The following is an 18,653-nucleotide window of genomic DNA, read 5'->3' on the forward strand; positions in this document are numbered from 1 at the left end:
GAAATATTATATCAGTATCTATTTAATTTTAGATTCTTTAACTCTTTTCTTGGTGCACTTGTTTTGCACAGTTATACGAACAAACAAACGTCGAGTCTAAACTTAACGAGCTCACCGTTGACCCCGTTATACGACTATTTTACTTCTTATTTTGTTTTTTGAGTTTTAAATGCTCGACTTATTAATGTTAAGCTTATGAGCGTTAACCACATGCAACCTAAAGATATAATTGGACAAAAGTATCACAGTAATTTATTTGAAGTTAAGTATTACAGTTTCTTCTAAAATATATTTCACATTTGATTGTTAAACGGGTGTAAGTATTTGAATTATGAGTTGATGAAAAAAAAATGTATACAGCCTTATTAAATTAGAAGCCCCTTGTCTAATTCTGTAGATGGAAATGACATCGCTTCGTCAAACATGATTAAAAAATAACAAGATGTTGGGCCGTGGCAGTTATGCCTAAGGGTGGACCAGGGGGTAAATATAATCTGCCATGTTTTATTTAAATGCAATTTAGGTAATTGTGGATGATTACTAACATTTTTGCTTGATGAATTACGTGAATAAAACTGTAATCAGGAAAAGTCCCATCAGCGATAAACGTCACCTTAGAAATTAGCTGTCTGTTTCTTGCATTTTGAGCTACCGCTTCCTCAAAAATAAATTGAGAACTAATCACGAAAGTAATGTGAGAAATAAATAAAATGTTATGAAATTAATAATGATGTAATTAATTCGCTATTGAATCTGTCACTTTTTTTTTCTCTTTCGTTACTAGGGCTAACCACCCTCTAGCAGTCTATCTAGCTAGGCGAGCTAAGTAAATAATGTAATGTTCGTTGTAGATTCGATATCGAAATATTTTCACGCTGAGCTACTTTATACATACCTACTATGTATAGTACAATCGGATACTTGTTAACATCTTCTACAAGCACCGATTTGTTGTAACTTTTACCGGCTAGTTCCTAACAGCGGTTTCAGTGCCGTCGCATATTTATAGGGCGGGCGCAATCTGGAATCGGGAGCAACGCCGCGATAAAACCCCATTTAAATTAGTCTTAAATTGGAGAAACTCGTAACAAAACTCCGTAATTGGCTGCCGGTACTTGAGAGCTGGTATTTATACGTTTGTATTAAACATTTACAGATTGAAGGATATAATACGTCGGGCGGAAATTGAAAAATCAACATTTTAAAAAGTTTTTCGGTAAAGTTTATGCAGTGTTAAATTACTTATGAGTACATTGCGTACGCTCTTGGCCGATAGATTGGGTAGAAAGTCATCGACAATCGATCAATATATCCTAATGAGTATTAAGAGGTAGGTACTATTTCATCATGAAGGTATCATTACGAGTACCTTACTAATGACATTTGAGAAAAGTTCTTTTATGATAATACTTTAGTTCTTTCTCCCTTTTGACCCGCATAAGCGGTATTTTAACATACTATATAGCTTTCTGGAAGCTTCTCGAATCTGTGGTGATGATGAAAGGTCCAGGCCTACTCAAATAAAGATATTTTGAGCCTTTCCCACGCGTGCAAACGTTTGCTGAACGAACTTTGTGGTGAATTGTGGACTCTTATTGGTAGAGAGCGAGATATAGGTTACGTCTGATCGTCACATATTTTGGTTGTTAACAATTAAACTTGACAACACTGACATTTAGACTGAGTTGCACCACCTAATAACAGTAACTATGACGATAACCGGTGTGTTTTGTATGGAGTTTGACAAATTTTTGACGTTTGTTAAAGCTAAAGTAAGATGGTGCAACTAAGCCTTAATGTAGTTGTAACAAGTGCAATTTTGCAAGAATATTGATCAGTCTTATAATATTGTACTGTACTACGGCAGAATAACAAACAGCGTCAAAAAGCGGAATTACATTAGCATCGTCGGTGACATTGTCGTCACTTTGACTTTCAGCCGCCCGCGCTGTACAGTCGGCGCCGAATCAATCTTACACGGATAAGATTTATTTTTATTTTTTATTTTATTTTATAAAGCAGACACTGTCTAACTCCCTGACGATATGAATATGGTTTATTTTCCTTTGATTACAAAGTAAATAGATAGATATTAGATAGTAAATAGATAAAGAGATTCATACTGGGTAGGTAGGTAACTAGACACGGTCGTGACTTCGTTCTCGTAGAAAACTTTCTCACTCAACTAAGAGCAGAGAATCCTTAATGCATTTTCTCATCCTGGAGTCTAAATAAGTCCGTAAAGTAAATATCCTGGAGTCTAAAATAAAGTAAATAACAAACATTTTAATGACTTTAATTATAAACTCTGCATAGGTACTCAAAAATTCTGGACATTATTCTGATTAGCGCCTCGAGAGCCCAAAAAATAATACTCGTACTCTCAATCGACGTCTAATCCGTTTTGAATTTGCAATAGTTGTAGGTTTGTTCCGTTGTCAGCTCCCAGATGTATGCGAATGCGATTGTTTGTCGAGAGCCGCCCAAGGCCGCCCGATGAAGAGGGCGGAAACGCGCCGGGAGCATTATGTATGCCAGTTCCTTTGACTATTTATAGGAATGTCGCGGGTCGTGTCACGAAAATGAATTGAGAAAATGGAGGATTTATCGACTAAAATTGTCTGTTGGTTACATAAAATGAGAGTTCTTGTTGGTTAGCCTGTATCGCGTCGAATAGATTGTTCGCGCGTGTTTGCGGACTGATTTTGATGTTGTTACCATTGATTGAATGTAAATTGTGACTAAATAAAAAGCTGTGGCTTGGGATTGTGCCTTCCTGCTTACGAGTCTGTTTTTATGAGCCGCAGCTATTGATATGTGTAGTATCAACAGACACGATTGTACTTGGAGTTAGAAATCTTCTTTATAATCCGCCTATTCACTTACCACGTGTCCCACACGGGTCTGATCCATGAACTAGCAACGAGTCCTGGTTACGCCCAGCTTTGAGCGTCGCTGTAGAGCCATTAAGATGGCCATAGGGCCACAGGGCCGCATAGGGCCATAGGGCCACAGGGCCGCATAGGCCTATAGGGCCGCTTAGGCCTCGGCCTCGAGTTTAGCGGGCAGCGGGGCGGGAGCGGCGGCGGCGCGGGATCGGGGCGGGCAACGCAGACCCGTTCTCGAAACAAGCGGGCAGCGCGCGCGGCGCTTTAGCGGCGAAGTGTTGTGTTCGGGGTTGTGTTGTCGAAATATTTGTTTTTATTCGCAAACGAAATGTCTGAACAACGCGGCGACAATTTTATTTCGATTCAAATTTATTCCTAACGCTCGATTTATTGTGGGTAAAAAATGGAGTGCGCTGCCCGCTCGTTGCCCGCTCCCGCGCCGCTGTTTTCGNTGTGTTGTCGAAATATTTGTTTTTATTCGCAAACGAAATGTCTGAACAACGCGGCGACAATTTTATTTCGATTCAAATTTATTCCTAACGCTCGATTTATTGTGGGTAAAAAATGGAGTGCGCTGCCCGCTCGTTGCCCGCTCCCGCGCCGCTGTTTTCGAGAACCGGTCTATTTGATTTTACGCATAAGATCCTACCGCTCCCGCGCTGCCGCCGCTCCCGCCCCGCTGCCCGCTAAACTCGAGGCTGAGGCCTTAGGGCCATAGGACCACAGGGCCGCATAGGGCCATAGAGCCGCAGGGCCGGTGCATTGCGTCCGCTAAGCAGCTTACACTGTCCCCGCCACTTAGCGACCCTCGTCGGGACTTCGGGAGAGCCTCCATTTGGGGGTATTCCGATATGACGTCTTAAACATTTTTGATGAGGAAACACAAAAGTTTTCCAATACAAAGACCGCGCTTTAATGGACAGACCGCTGTTAAGTTCGGGTGGATAGAACATAAAGTAGAGTGCGTAAATAAAGGTTATGTAAATGATAAATGAGACATACATATAACACTATACGTACGTATTGTGTCGAGGGACCTACATTCAGTTTAGGTACTAGACATACAGCAATTTAATACTTATATCTTTAATTTTATTTTATATAATTAGGCTTTCTTAACGTGTATTTTCCATATCGATCTTATTTTATGAAAATAAGAAAATTATTAAACCTTTTAGAATCCTTATATTGACGTTTTGCTCTTTAGTTGATAGAAAAGTCACAGTAAGGTAGTTTTTATCAAATACCTAAGAATATAAACGTGTTATTGTATTAGGATTAGATTAGCGTGTTATCCTAATGAAGGATTAGATTTCATGACATTTGTAATTGAGGATGTTAATTTATTACATTGAAATCCATACCTCGCTCATATAGTGTTCACGAGTCTCTTGCCAGTTGGAGTAGTTCGCCGTTTGCTCGCATACGAGTTACGAACTCCAGTCAAGTTAGCAACCAACTCGTAACTGGCTTAGAGAAATTAACATTCGTGTAGGTAATAGACACTTGCACTACGAGGCCTTTGTCGCCTCGTACAAAAACCTCGTAAGTGAAATTAAATTTATGAGTAACGTAGTAAATAGAAATAGTTCGATTTCGAATTCTAAGGCTGGGTTGCATGATGTATCATCTTATTTTAACTTTGACAAACGTCAAATATCTGTAAAACTCTACAAAAAACACCAGTTATCGTTATAATTACGGTCAAAGTTAGGTGGTGCAACTCAGCCTAAGTATAGATTGTTGCAATGCAATTACAGTAATTAATTATTTTTGATTGGAACATATCTAATTAGTCCAAAAAGGACCCAGAAACCTTAGGTCTTGTGTTTTGCACAAGCTACAAAATACCTAATGCTTAACAAACTTTTTGGGTTTCCTTTGAATGTTTCTCATTACGAATTCTATGAAACAATGTGTATTTCGATATTCTAGTGACAAAAATAATTTAAGCCGATACGTGATCTGTTTGCGTCACTTGACATGTAATAGAAATTCAATACAAATATTTACGTTAGTAGGTAACCTACGTAAAATATATTAGTTGCGCAATTATTAATCTTCCATACATTACCTTTTCACCCTGAATAATCATTGAAAAAACTCCCCAAGACCTTAGCGTTTGAAAAATTCTAGAAGACTAAAACAATTGAAGGGTTTTCCACTTTGTTCTTCTAATTTGCATTATAAATTATCCCATTTTAACCTTTTTAGCGGTCACCTTTATACATAATTAATAGACGCTTTCAAACACGCAACCTGCTAGTTTACATTCTCATTTTTCAGTCTTTTTATGTACATTTAGCTCATTTTGTCAATATTTCGCCCAACAAGGTCATGGTGACTGTTCACAAAGTAAAATGTACCTTTTGCCCAAAACTCACGGCATAGATTTGCACTCGTGTAATCCGGGAAGGCGGCACTGACTCCGGGCATTATGTAACAATCAATAGGACTCACTACTCCTGAGCTGTACACAAAGATATCTTTTGTATGAGAAATGCTATAAAACGTAGCTCCAAAAAACCTGAAAAAATGTACATTGCGTAAAATTAATATTCCGTGCTTCCGAGGGCACGTCGAGCGACGACGATTCCGGACTGCCTCCTAATTAAGGCACTGATTAAAACATACGGCCCGAATTAATGTTCCAATAGTGAATATTTGTTATATGGAACGGAAAGACGAAGTTTTCAACTATGGATTGTCGGTAGTAGATTTGTCGGGAAAACACTTCAGGGTACCGATTAACGTGACAATGAGATGCTTAAATGCGAGTCTAATGCCCGTTTTCACCATCAATCCCTAATTGTTAAATGACCCCTATGGTAATACATAACAGTAATTTTGGGGTTGGTCACTTAAAAATTAGGGATTGATGGTGTAAACGGGCATACTTTTCTTCTTCTGCCTCGCCTTATCCCGTTCCGCGGGGTCGGCTTTCCCAATCATGCTCCGCCATTCGATTTTATCTTGAAATCCCAATACATTAATGTCCATTTGGACATTCGTTACCCAGGGTATCTAAATTAATATCCTCTCATTAAATATACAACAAACAACTGCACGCAGGAAGATTTAATGAAGGTTAGTGACAACGCCATTCTTGTGGCGGAGTTTTAGGCTGACGCTGTGTAGGTTTGTTGTCGACACGACAAGAAGAAGAATTAAATATGCCAGCGATTTCACAATATTACTTCATCTGATCAAAAGAGTCCTGTCCAGTGGCGCCTCTACCGGCGATAGGCGACAAGTGTAGACAGCCGGCAGGGCGAGGGCTGTAAGCACAGATATAATCTGTTTCGAATGGTATTGACTAGAGGGAGCGATCCAACAAAACAATTGTTATATAACACTTCATATAATTCCCCCCCCCCCCTGAAAACTAAACTGTTGGCTTNCCTGAAAACTAAACTGGTGGCTTGAAAAATCATATGGTTGAGTTTAGTGTCTCCTTTTTTCTTTTTAATGTATTAATACTAATACTGCACTAATATTAAATGAGGACAGATTTGAACGTTTGTATTAAAAACCTTCTGGACAATTTAGTAAATTCTTTAATTAAAATGACGAACTTCGTACCGCCTATGTAGGACATAGGCGGTACGAAGTTCGCCGGGCCAGCTAGTAGTAGATATACAGCTACAAACTAGACTAATTCGCACGGTCTACACAAAACCGCCTCTGTGGTCTAGTGGTAAGACCACCTGCTTCAGACGGAGAGGTCCCGGGTTCGATTCCCAGTAGGGGCAGATTTTTCTGTTCGGTTTGGTTGGTGGTAGGGCTTGTTCTAAGTCCGCCTGGCTAGCTACCACCATCTTACCTAAGTCTGTCGCCATAACAACAATGTTATCAGCATTGTTGTGTGCCGGCAGTTAGAGGTAAGATAGCCAGTTCCTCCGTGGTTGAGGATTCCGGGTGAAGCTCGCTTCCGCCTTCGGCCAGATCGTCACTTACCATCAGGTGAGATACAGGCCAAGAGCTTCCTCGTTGTGGATAAAAAAAAATCCAACCTATAGTGACGTCATATTGTAAGACTAGTCCATATTTTCGCCGGCTAGAATACTGGAGGCGTAGCTCAGAGAGCAGAGCGCTCGCACAGGTCATGCGAGAGGTCCCGGGATCAAAACCCGGCGTTTTCATCGACATAGTCTCGAAGTTGAGCAAAACTTTAAGACTGTGCCGTTTTGTCTTTTTTTTTTAAATCAACAATTTTATTTTTTTACCGACAACAAAACATTTTAGTATTCATGTACACCATAGGGATGATGACTGGGTAATGAAATCGAAATTCTATTTAGGCCCAGTTTTTTGATTCATAGTTAAAATAACTAATTGTTAAATTTTGCTACTAATGGTTAAATATTAACAAAATGTAAACAAATAGTTAAAAATGTACTAAAAGTCAAGCTAACCATTGTTCGGAAAACATTTTTTTCTGATATTTAACCACTTGTCATTTGACATCTGTCAAATTTGACCATTGGTTATTTTAACTACGAATCAAAAAACCGGGCCTTAGTCCGTCAGACAGATAATAAAAAAAATTTGGACACATATTTTTTAATTTTTTTCTTAATCGAATAATTACAGTATTTGAGTTGAAATGTCGCGCGACGTCACTTTTGACTAAAAAATCTACTCAAGCGCCATTTCAACTCGATGTAGCACTGTTTTTTGATTCATTATTTAATTATGAAAGAAATTTAAAAATCTTTGTCTAATATTTTCTAATTATCTGTCTGACGGACAAATAATTGAAATTTTGTCATCTAGCCTATTACATACAAGGTTTGCATCCTTTTAAGCAGTTATTTGCTTGTGTTAGGGCTCGTTCCCACGGCAATCCAATTTAGCAGGAACCCGTTAAAATGGTCTGAGAAATCAGTTCCCGCAAAAAACAGGATGTCTCGGTGGGACCTCTGCCTAATCCGAGTCTCCCGTAGCACAGTTATTATACTTTGAGACTTTTATCATTTCAAAATATACTTTTAACCTGAAAGTTGTGGAGGTGGTATTATAAAAAAGTCAAAACTATTATTCTGCATATTTTCTCTATATTTTTCAATTCATAGACCCAGCAGTGTAGCAGTTATTTCTGCTATAACGATTTCAAAGGTCTGACATCTCTTTACGTAAAGCCACCCTTTTTAGTTCCATTAAAAGGAGTCGTTTTCCAAAAGCTCTTCGAAAGGCCGGCTAGTATTCATCGGTAAACGGTTACACAACCTGCCGTGATGAGGGGCGGTTAAGTTCACATCGCATCGATCTGCTACGGTAATGTTGGTGGCAACCACTGTCAACCAGTGCTTGGAGCGAGCCTCACTCGAGGCTGCGAATTAAAAGTTCTTTTTCTTTTTTTCTTTTTCAGCCAAATGACGTCCACTGCTGGACAAAGGCCTCCCCCAAGGTTTTCCACAATGAACGGTCCTGCGCTGCCCGCATCCAGGCTCTTCCCGCGACCTTTACCAGATCGTCGGTCCACCTAGTAGGAGGCCTGCCCACGCTGCGTCTTCCAGCCCGTGGTCGCCACTCGAGAACTTTCCTGCCCCAACGGCCATCGTCTCTACGAGCTATGTGCCCCGCCCACTGCCACTTGATTTTAGCAATTCTGCGAGCTATGTCGGTTACTTTGGTTCTCCTGCGGATCTCCTCATTTCTGATTCGATCACGCAGGGAAACTCCGAGCATAGCCCGCTCCATCGCCCTTTGGGTGACCTTGAGCCTTCTTATGAGGCCCATAGTATTAAAAGTTACAGGCAAAGATCTGCACGAAATGTCATTTTTTAACAAAACCAGTGATTGTGACAATGATAGAGACGATAATAGCCCAACGATGTCTATCGGACTGCCAATCCGAGTTTCTGTAGTTCGAACCACGTCGTTCGCGAGACCATTGTGGAGACTGGACGAATCTCCTTTCTATCGAATTGATGTTATACAGACCAGTACGTTAATTTGGTTTCTCTACTTTTTCGAAGCAATCAAAGGAAGGGACGTGGCGAAGCGTTCACAAGATCTGACACAAATTTTACTTTCTCTCGCTCACCTGATTAGGATTTTAATTCCTACTTAAGAAAACTTTGGCACTCTGAAGGAAAAAAATATAAAAGTTTGTCAATAAAGGCATAATCCCAGCCCTATATTTTAGGCCCAGTCAAGTGTAGGTACCTACTAATGTAGGTCGTATTGTTCAACAATTTCCAATTACGCAGCCGCTAGCTTCTTCATCATAAATCATGCTTACCGAGTTCGGATTTGAGTAACGAGCGTGTATCGTGAATCAATAACTATTGACTTGAGTTTTGAAAACCTTTTCGAATCAATTCGACGAGTAATTCTTGTTTTGAATGGCAATCTTAATTCGGCCACTGTGATTTCCCTTTAATATTAGTGCACTGAAATAATATAATGTAACCTAGACCTCAACAAACCTATCGTATGTCTCTCTGGACACCAGTGTGCCTACCATGAGTTTACGTTAGGTGAGCTCGCTAGCGAATACGTCAAAAAATTCTATGAAGATTTTATTTCTTGAAAGTAGCCGCTAGGGGCGCTGCACAAAATGTCATACATTTAAATGTAATTTTTTTACGCAGTCGCTAGCGAGCTCACCTAACGTAAACTCATGGTAGGCACACAGATGAAAGAATTCTACCTCAACCCATATACAGGGTGTTTCTTGTAAGGTGTCAAGCCGAAGGCAGGTGATAGGTGAGGACTAGACCTATCGATTTCACTCCCATGTATGTTCTACGATTTTTCGTAGTTTAGAAGTTATCGTTAATTTTTAGATTTTTTCAAATTTTATGACCTAGTGGCTTAATTTTTTTTTTATCTTTTTTTTGGGTTGACTTTTCTCAGATTTCTTTTTTTTGACAGATTCCCTATTAGTTACAGATATTTGAAAAAAATAATCACCTTCCTATCTTTGATGCAAGATACAAAATTTTTGCTAGAAACATAAAAAATATGCTTTTAGCAGAACATTCTAAAATTTTCAACTGAAATGTATGAGAAAAAAAAAGAATTTCCATAGGTCCAAAATAATTTTAAAAACTGCGNTACTACTTTAGTAGAGCGATTACAGAAAATAATGGCCTATTAAGTACATGTTTTTTTGTGTTATTATGAAAGTTTAGGAAACTGCGCAGTTTTTAAAATTATTTTGGACCTATGGAAAATCTTTTTTTTTCTCATACATTTCAGTTGAAAATTTTGGAATGTTCTGCTAAAAGCATATTTTTTATGTTTCTAGCAAAAATTTTGTATCTTGCATCAAAGATAGAAAGGTGATTATTTTTTTCAAATATCTGCAACTAATAGGGAATCTATCTAAAAAAAGAAATCTGAGAAAAGTCAACCCAAAAAAAAGATAAAAAAAAATTAAGCCACTAGGTCATAAAATTTGAAAAAATCTCAAAATTAACGATAACTTCTAAACTACGAAAAATCGTAGAACATACATGGGGGTGAAATCGATAGGTCTAGTCCTCACCTATCACCTGCCTTCGGCTTGACACCTTACAAGAAACACCCTGTATATATTTGGATCAAATATGTAATTGCTCAATAATGAATAATAAATAAATAAATAAAATAAATATGCCCAAAACTTTTTAAATATCAGATTTTTATGTAATTTGGCATATTTACAGTTTTTTTATAGGCATCGCAAGAGGAGAACTTGTCGTTTTCGTGTCTCTGGGCATATATGGGTTAAAAGGAACTTCCTTCTAGAACAGAGCCTTAAAATTTTATGTTTTACACATTTCACGAGCTTTGTTGCAAAATCAATGCATACGTTTGTCGTTCACAGTTCAATGAAATGTTAAACTGAAATATTTTAAAGCATTAAATAAAGCCACCAAGCTTAAAACCATTAAACGTCTAAATTACGCCGTTAAACATGTAATTTACCGAAGTAGTACTTACTAGTTTAGAACGAAGCAACCATTAAAGGTTTTCTAAATTCAGCTCCCGAAGGAATCATTTGAGTTTCCAGACAAATAAAGTCGACCTGTACTGGATTATTCCAACCCAAAGCTCAGACTTACGAATAACTGACTTAATGCCTAGGTACGAGTAGGTATGTAGATAGACATCGGTATATTATCATACAGTTGAAATTAATTAGGTTTTTAAATAAATTATCTACCTCTAGGTGATTGATAAAAATATTAACTTGCCTCACAGTTTTTAGGGAGTTTTTTTAAATATCTTGGTACAGTTTCTATTACATATTGTAAGTGAAAACAAGTACTTCTATACTTTTCCTTGTAGTCCTTAATATCTTTTAGTTAATGCGGTTCCTTCAGACTTAATCACGTAATCCACTGTTGGAAATTATGAACAAACTTTACTATCTGCATACTCCAGTAGCTTACGCCAATAAATTGAATCAAAATAAGCTTTTAATAAGTTGATCGAGCAAACAAGGGTAATTGTTCAAGTTTTCTGGTTACACTGAAACTTGGGAGCGCGGTTACTTGGACCGAACTTGCCGCTGCGCTGCAATAATGGAGTTTCGGAGCGGCTACACTTATAAGCACTATGTATTATTATTATACTTGCATATTATATTATATGTCATTATATCTATTGATGGTCATTTACGCCCGATTCCCATATTCAATCCTTGTCCAAATCCGGATTACAACTGTCAAATTGAATTCAGTTTTAGATTATATTTCCAAAATTTTCGATGCATTTACACTTTAATATTGTTTAAATAGTCTTTTAAACAATATAAAAATGTAAAAACATCAAAAACCGCAGTTATTTTGGCCAAAAACATATTAAAATTTGACAGTTGACAATCCAAATCCGTATAATTTGGATTAGGATTGAATATAGAAATCCAGCATTAGTCTTCACAGCAGGAGCACAACTCCCTCTATGTTGCCTGCAATGATGATGATGCACAGCAGACGGTGATCGGCGATTTTACTACTGTGTCGATACAGCATCGCGATTTCGCGATATCATGCGTTCGGAGGCGGTATTGAAATCGCGCGAAAGTGTCACTACTTTGACACTTTTTTGTCCGTTTTCACCATCAATCCCTAATTTTTAATTGACCCCTATGATGACACATAACAGGCATTTTGTTGTTGGCAGGGGTCATTTAAAAATTAGGAATTGATGGTGAAAACGACCATAAGTCGAGCTTTTGAAAAGCGACTCAATCGCCGGTTATGGTGTTTTTAAGTGTGCCATGTGGAATGAGTGGTTGCTGCATTCAGCTTCTAAAAAGTGACGTTGGCAATCGCCTATGCTAAACGTTCGCCAATTGGCGTGCAGTTTCCGCGGAACACGCAGTCAGTTCTGTGAGTGGATCATTGCGCCAATTGAAGGTGACCGTGCGGCCACAATTAACAATTGAACTTGTGGGAAGACGCAGTATGCTGTATGTAGGGTTCTTCGCGATTTTAGGGACATGTTTAAGACCCTCATAAAAATAAAGATTCAAGTTTACGTAAAATTATCAGTATTTCTACAATAACTACAGAAATTGTTACAAATACTCGTAGTCCGTTACGCCAGCTTAGTTTGCCCTAAGAAAACAGATTCTTAGGGGGTTTTCTGAAACATTTTGACAAACCAGCTTGACCGAACTGTCTCAGTCTTAATTCAAATCCGCTATAAAGTAAAAACGGCTATTAAAATATTAATGTTTAACCCCACTAAGTCCCCGAGGACCACTCCAGGTCCCGCGGGATTATCTGCGCGAATCAGGGCGGGTGGATTTGTGCCGCCCTAACCGCGTCTTACGGTAAGCCGGGTTGTTTCCAGGTATTTTTTTCCAGGAATTCGCTTGTTCTCCTACAATGGAAAATGTTGGATGCTTTGGATTTGCTGGCTGACGCGTATTCCGAGGATGCTAAGGAATAGCATATCTACTATATAAAAATAAGTCGGGTTTTCCTCCCTGACACTATAACTCCAGAACGCACGAACCGATTTCCACGGTTTTGCATTCGTTGGAAAGGTCTCGGGATCCGTGAGGTTTATAGCAAAGAAAATTCGGGAAAAGGGGGTAAAACGGGATCCACGCGTATGAAGTCGCGGGCGGCCGCTAGTATTTTATATTGATGTAGGATTTATACGGTTTAAAGAGTCTCGTTTGCAAAATATCGTATTGAGATATTAATCATCAATTAAAGTCGGATTGTTTATTAATCTACTTAATACATAAGGATCACATCAACAAGTTTTCATTAAGTATAGGAAAGTAAATAACTTTATAATAACGTCTTAAGTGACTTTCACCAGCTTAAAACAAGATTTAACTAGAATCTTTTTAACTGGGATCCTGTAGTTTAGCTGTCAAAAGCGGCGTTCCTCTCATGATATTGCACATTGTTTGTCGGACCACTAGTTCAGAGCTCGTCTTTACGAGACTCATTTCACGTAGACGAACAAAGCCGAAGCTAAATTATCTCTGGCGCAACCACAAAATCTCTTTAAAACCTTCACCTCTGTAATGTATTCGCCAGCACGAATTTGTTCATTTTTCCTTGTACCCACAAACATCGGGCGTCTTGGCGCCGCGATCAAAATGAATCCGATCCACCTGTATAACCCAGCCCAGGAATATTGATTGAAGTATAATGCGCAGTTATTTTTAGCTAAATTGATTTTTATTCTCCTCTCGCTGGTTGAAACTTTATAATGACGGGTCTTAACTAATCGAACCGACCGAGTTCGGATCGTGCTGGGACTAAGTTTTGTATTATTACTCGGAGTCAACGACGCCGAAGTAATCTTCCATCTATAGTTGAGATTTTTCAGACAAGACGACTCTTAATTTGATATCCTGTGACTGATCATTTTCTACGTTTCTCGTCGGCTAAAAGAAACGATATTGTAATTGGCTTACTGGTATTAGAAAGTTTCGTACAGTTTGTTTCAGGGATTACACGATCGATAAGACAAAGTGTGTCTTTGTACTTTACACGTTATTGTCTTCTTTCATGTAAAAAGTTATTTTGGGAAGGTATTGTTTGAATGTTATAGTAACAATTTATTTATTTCCCCCATTGAAAATCTTACTTGCTTTGCCTTCTGTACAAGGTGTGGTATTTCTCTGGTCGTTAGGACAGTAAACATTTACTGTCAAGCATGGAGTAGCAGGCGCCTGAAATACAAAATGTGCCCTTAACTCCTGACTGATGGCCCCCATCCACTTGGGGTGACCACGTCTGGTGCATGGCGCTGCGCCAGAGACAGCGACAGTCTCGAATGATACCGGCCGTTGACATTTGAAGCACTTTTGTCCATAATCAAACCTTATAAGAACTTTAACGCCCATTCACAAACGATGCTTGCTTAAATGAAGCAGCAAATCGAACGCACAGCGTGGAATAAAGCTCTGTGATTGGTTCGTGTGTCACCCTGTGCGTCCACAGGCACTGTGAGACCACATAGTAATGTTTGTGAATACGGGCGTTAGTCTTTTAGTACATACTTCGCCTACGGCATAGAGCTCTAAGTGAACACAAATGTACATTTGCTATTATCACAGCAGTTAAGTAAATACGCCAGCACGTCACCCTATATGTACTTATGAGTACTTGCGACATATACTCGTAATATGTGCACTTATAACATACAAGAACATAAGGAGTAATATTATTTACTAGCTGTTGCCCGCGGCTTCACCCGCGTGAAATTCATTTTGTCACAGATCGTCGTAAATTATAGCCTATATATTATTCTGGGTTATAAACCATAATACTGTAAAGTTTCATCAAAATCCGTTCAGTAGTTTTTGCGTGAAAGAGTAACAAACATCCAGACATCCAAACTTTCGCATTTATAATATTAGTAGGATAGTAGGATTTTGACGTGTCTACGTCCATAAAACTATGTGGCTTTTCTCTATACTGAACAATACAGGATGAAACAACATGTTTGTCCGAACAACAAGATCATTCGATAATCTTGATGACTATGACAGACGCTATTGTCTGTTCTAATAAGAGCGTCGCATACTATGTAGTTGTCGGACTTTCCAATAACTTTTATTCATCCGAAAACAACTAAATAAACCAACATGAAACTGCTGACGTACAACTTTCACACACAACTACGAAACTAACTACGTTTTTGAAGATCACTCTCCCGAGTTAGGTGCTGGTGCGCCCGCATTGGAACTGTGCTGTTTACAAAGATTCTCAGAGCGCATCAAATCAAAGCTTGCTGTCGTTGTCGTTAAAATAGAAAGTGCCCTGTGTTTTTAGTTATTTTCGCTGCATTTCCAAACGGTTAACGAGCACTCGAGTGTTTGCTCGCAGCTTCTCGAGGGCAGGGCAGCTCGAAACTTAAGCAAAACACTTGACGCCTTTCACCTTTAAAATGTCGGGAATCGTTTTTATAATTTCTGACCGACATTTCACGGAGTTTTGGGCTGGAAATGTGGGCTTTTAAAAGCTGCCATAGAAGCAATGTTGTGCTTTTACATTGAGTGGCCGAACTTATAGTCTAACAAATAAGAGGATTTTTATCAAGAGCATCTTCAAGAAGAGGAACATTCTTTTAGGGTAGAAACATGTGCCACAGAGCGCCACTTCGCTACCTTGCTTTCAAGATAATGTCATGCAACTGTAGGACTCAAATAAATATCCTTGGACATTAATTTATATTACGTTTCTAGTCCCAAACTAAGCATAGCTTGTACTATGGGTACTAGACAACGTATACAGGGTGTCCCGTAATGTAACGTCAAGCCGGAACTGGGTGTTGAGGCAAGTTGTGCTGGTTATCAGAAAAATATAAAAAAAAATCTATGTGGCACATTTTAAAAATAATAGGCATTTAAAAAAAATCAAAAAATTCTACTCCAGGTGACGGTCCTTTTGCTCGTGTTGCCACAAATCTTCACTTTTTCCAAATTTTTTTTTTGTTATGTAACCCTGAATAATGCTTCTCTAAATTGTTATCAAAATTACAAAACAAGCTGCTCCAGCTTGGATGAAAAAAATACATTATTCCCAAAAAAAAATTTCAAAATAAAAATTTTGCCTAGTTTAAACTGACTGTACTGAAAAAAAATTGTACTACGCGAGTGTGGCAAGTGACGTCATAATTTGGCGCATTTAGTAAGGATTCCAAAATGGTATAACACTTGGTAAATTTTTGCTGTAATTGTCGACAATTTTTGGTTTTTTGGAAATAGTCCCGTTTTTAACTTTATCTACCTTGGTTAAAAATTATTATTCTAATGTGCCCAAAATTCAAGTTTCTGTGACTGACTACCGTACAGTCAGTCACAGAAACTTTTGTCACCATGACAGTAATTAGTAGTTGACATACTGTGACAAAAGTCACCCGTGCGCGCGCGCCTTTACTACCTGCTCTGCCTGCACTTGTACTTGGTAACAGGGATAATAAGGATATGAAGTTTCGGTTATGGATACGGTTACGGATATTAGAATAATATTATACCGGTTTCGGTTACGGTCACGGATATGAAATCATTTCAGATTATCCGAAAGTCTCGGATAATTTCGGTTACGGAATTATTAGAATTTCAAAAATGTAGGTATAATACAAATAGCAAGATGCTGCGTGAGCGTGACCCACATAGCTACTTTATGTACCAACTAAGACGACACCTATGTATGATAAAGGTAAAACAGGCTGGCATATTAGATGGTGCCAGCGAATGCCAGACAAGTTGGTAACAAATATTAAGATTTAAGGTACAATTCCAAGACGGGCCGCAGACCGCAAACTGCAACCGCAAACTGCAAAACTATGAAATCGGCAGCGCGGCATTGCAGCTGCGGCGTGTATACTGCAGATTTCATAGAGTTTTGTAGTTTGGCCTTTATCCGAAACTATCCGTAACTTTTGAATCAGTTTCGGTTACGGTTATGGAAATTTTTTTATTTCGGATATCCGATAGTTTCGGTTACGGTTACGGATATCCATAACATCCCTGCTTGGTAAGATGGCCCACTCCGTTCCGCTCATACCTTTTAAAATGGCTTCTCCACCTCACTTAAGCCAGAAACTTGAATTTTGGGCACATTAGAATAATATTTTTAACCAAGGTACATAAAGTTAAAAACAGGATTATTTCCAATAAACAAAAATTGTCGACAATTACAGCCAGATTTTACAAAGTGTTATACCATTTTGGAATCCTTACTAAATGCGCCAAATTATGACGTCACTTGCCACACTCGCGTAGTACCATTTTTTTTCAGTACAGTCAGTTTAAACTAGGCAAAATTTTTATTTTGATATTTTTTTTGGGAATAATGTATTTTTTTCATCCAAGTTGGAGCAGCTGGTTTTGTAATTTTGATAACAATTTAGAGAAGCATTATTCAGGGTTACATAACAAAAAAAAATTTGGATAAAGTGAATATTTGTGGCAACACGAGCAAAAGGACCGTCACCTGGAGTAGAATTTTTAGATTTTTTTTAAATGCCTATTATTTTTAAAATATGCCACATAGATTTTTTTTTATATTTTTCTGATAACCAGCACAACTTGTCTCAACACCCAGTTCCGGCTTGACGTTACATTACGGGACACCCTGTATAAACATACTTAAATACTTTTTTTTTAAATACATACAGATTATACATAGTACCTAACACCCAGACCCATCACACCCATTACAGAAATAAAAATTCATCATTTCAATTTCTGCCCGGCCGGGAATCGAACCCGGGACCTCGGCATAGTAGTCCGTTCCGAACCACTACACCTAACGGCCGACCTATCTGCTGTGTCAAGATCTGCCTTCACCACGTCATCTCAGCTGTCAATCAGTAGCAGCTGATCAGCCTTTATTAGTATCATTGCTAAAGAATCCTTGCCGTGTCTAGTGAGTGGCCCACACGTCTCCGGCTGTCGGTCATATTTCAAACTTAGGCAGGTCTAGTTACCGCCCGACGTGACTTGCCTTCGGCTATACTCCTGTTAGTACCTAGTTCGTCTTAGTACCTATGTCTCAACAGATTGTTATAGGTGCTCAACGTGTGTAAGCAAATGGCAGATTCTATTTAGATAGATATTGTAATTTTATAAAAGCTAAAGCAGCTACTTTCTTTGAAGATTTCTTAAAACCATTTCGTTCGTTAACTTTTCTCTAAGCGTCGACTCTAGTAAGGAGATGTTATACTTTTCTTTCTAGACGCAGTTTACAGCCTTTTAGTCGACCGATAGTTAGTTTGGCTTCCAATTTGGATGAAGAATCATCATCATCTCAGCCATAGGACGTCCACTGCTGAACATAGGCCTCCCCCAATGCTTTCCATGTTGCCCGGTTGGTAGCGGCCTGCGTCTTCCTGTTACCACTATATATGATGTCGTCGGTCCACCTTGTGGGTGGACGTCTCTCGCTGCGTTTTCCGGTACGCGGATGAAGAATCGGGTGATACCAAACCGGTGTAATGTGCGCACTTCCATACATGTTCATACTGATTAAGAGCCCGACCCAACCATCCCCCAACTAAAAGTCAACTCTGCGGGGTTTTACTATGATAAAGTTCGTTTGCCCGCCAGTCACGTGCGCCAACTGCATTGTTTTGTCAACACATCGTCCCATTAGCTAAGCGCACGTGGGTAATCCAGTCTGACTAGCAAGGGGTAGTTTGTTCAGCTAAACCAAGCAAACTAAAATATTGTTTCAAGTGATTCAACATCGAGGTGAATAAATTAAAGCGGTTAAAGCTCTAAGCAGTGAAACGAAATAGCTACGTCTACTTGAGATTGTTACAGATAAATGCATTTTTATTATTTAC

General features: G+C 38.8%; 1 protein-coding gene and 1 non-coding gene across 10 annotated transcripts in view; both read left to right on the plus strand.

Annotated features, from left to right (window-relative positions):
* Positions 1-18,653, plus strand: part of MESK2 (misexpression suppressor of KSR 2) — a 153,835-nt gene that overhangs the window by 45,842 nt on the left and 89,340 nt on the right. The window lies entirely within an intron of this gene.
* On the plus strand, positions 6,569-6,640 carry TRNASTOP-UCA (transfer RNA opal suppressor (anticodon UCA)). Its single transcript has one exon. It is a non-coding gene; the product is annotated as a tRNA-Sec (tRNA).

Source organism: Ostrinia furnacalis, unplaced genomic scaffold (assembly GCF_004193835.3).
Source record: "Ostrinia furnacalis isolate ACB-3 unplaced genomic scaffold, ASM419383v2 OfSCF4318, whole genome shotgun sequence".
Taxonomy (NCBI): Eukaryota; Metazoa; Arthropoda; class Insecta; order Lepidoptera; family Crambidae; genus Ostrinia; species Ostrinia furnacalis.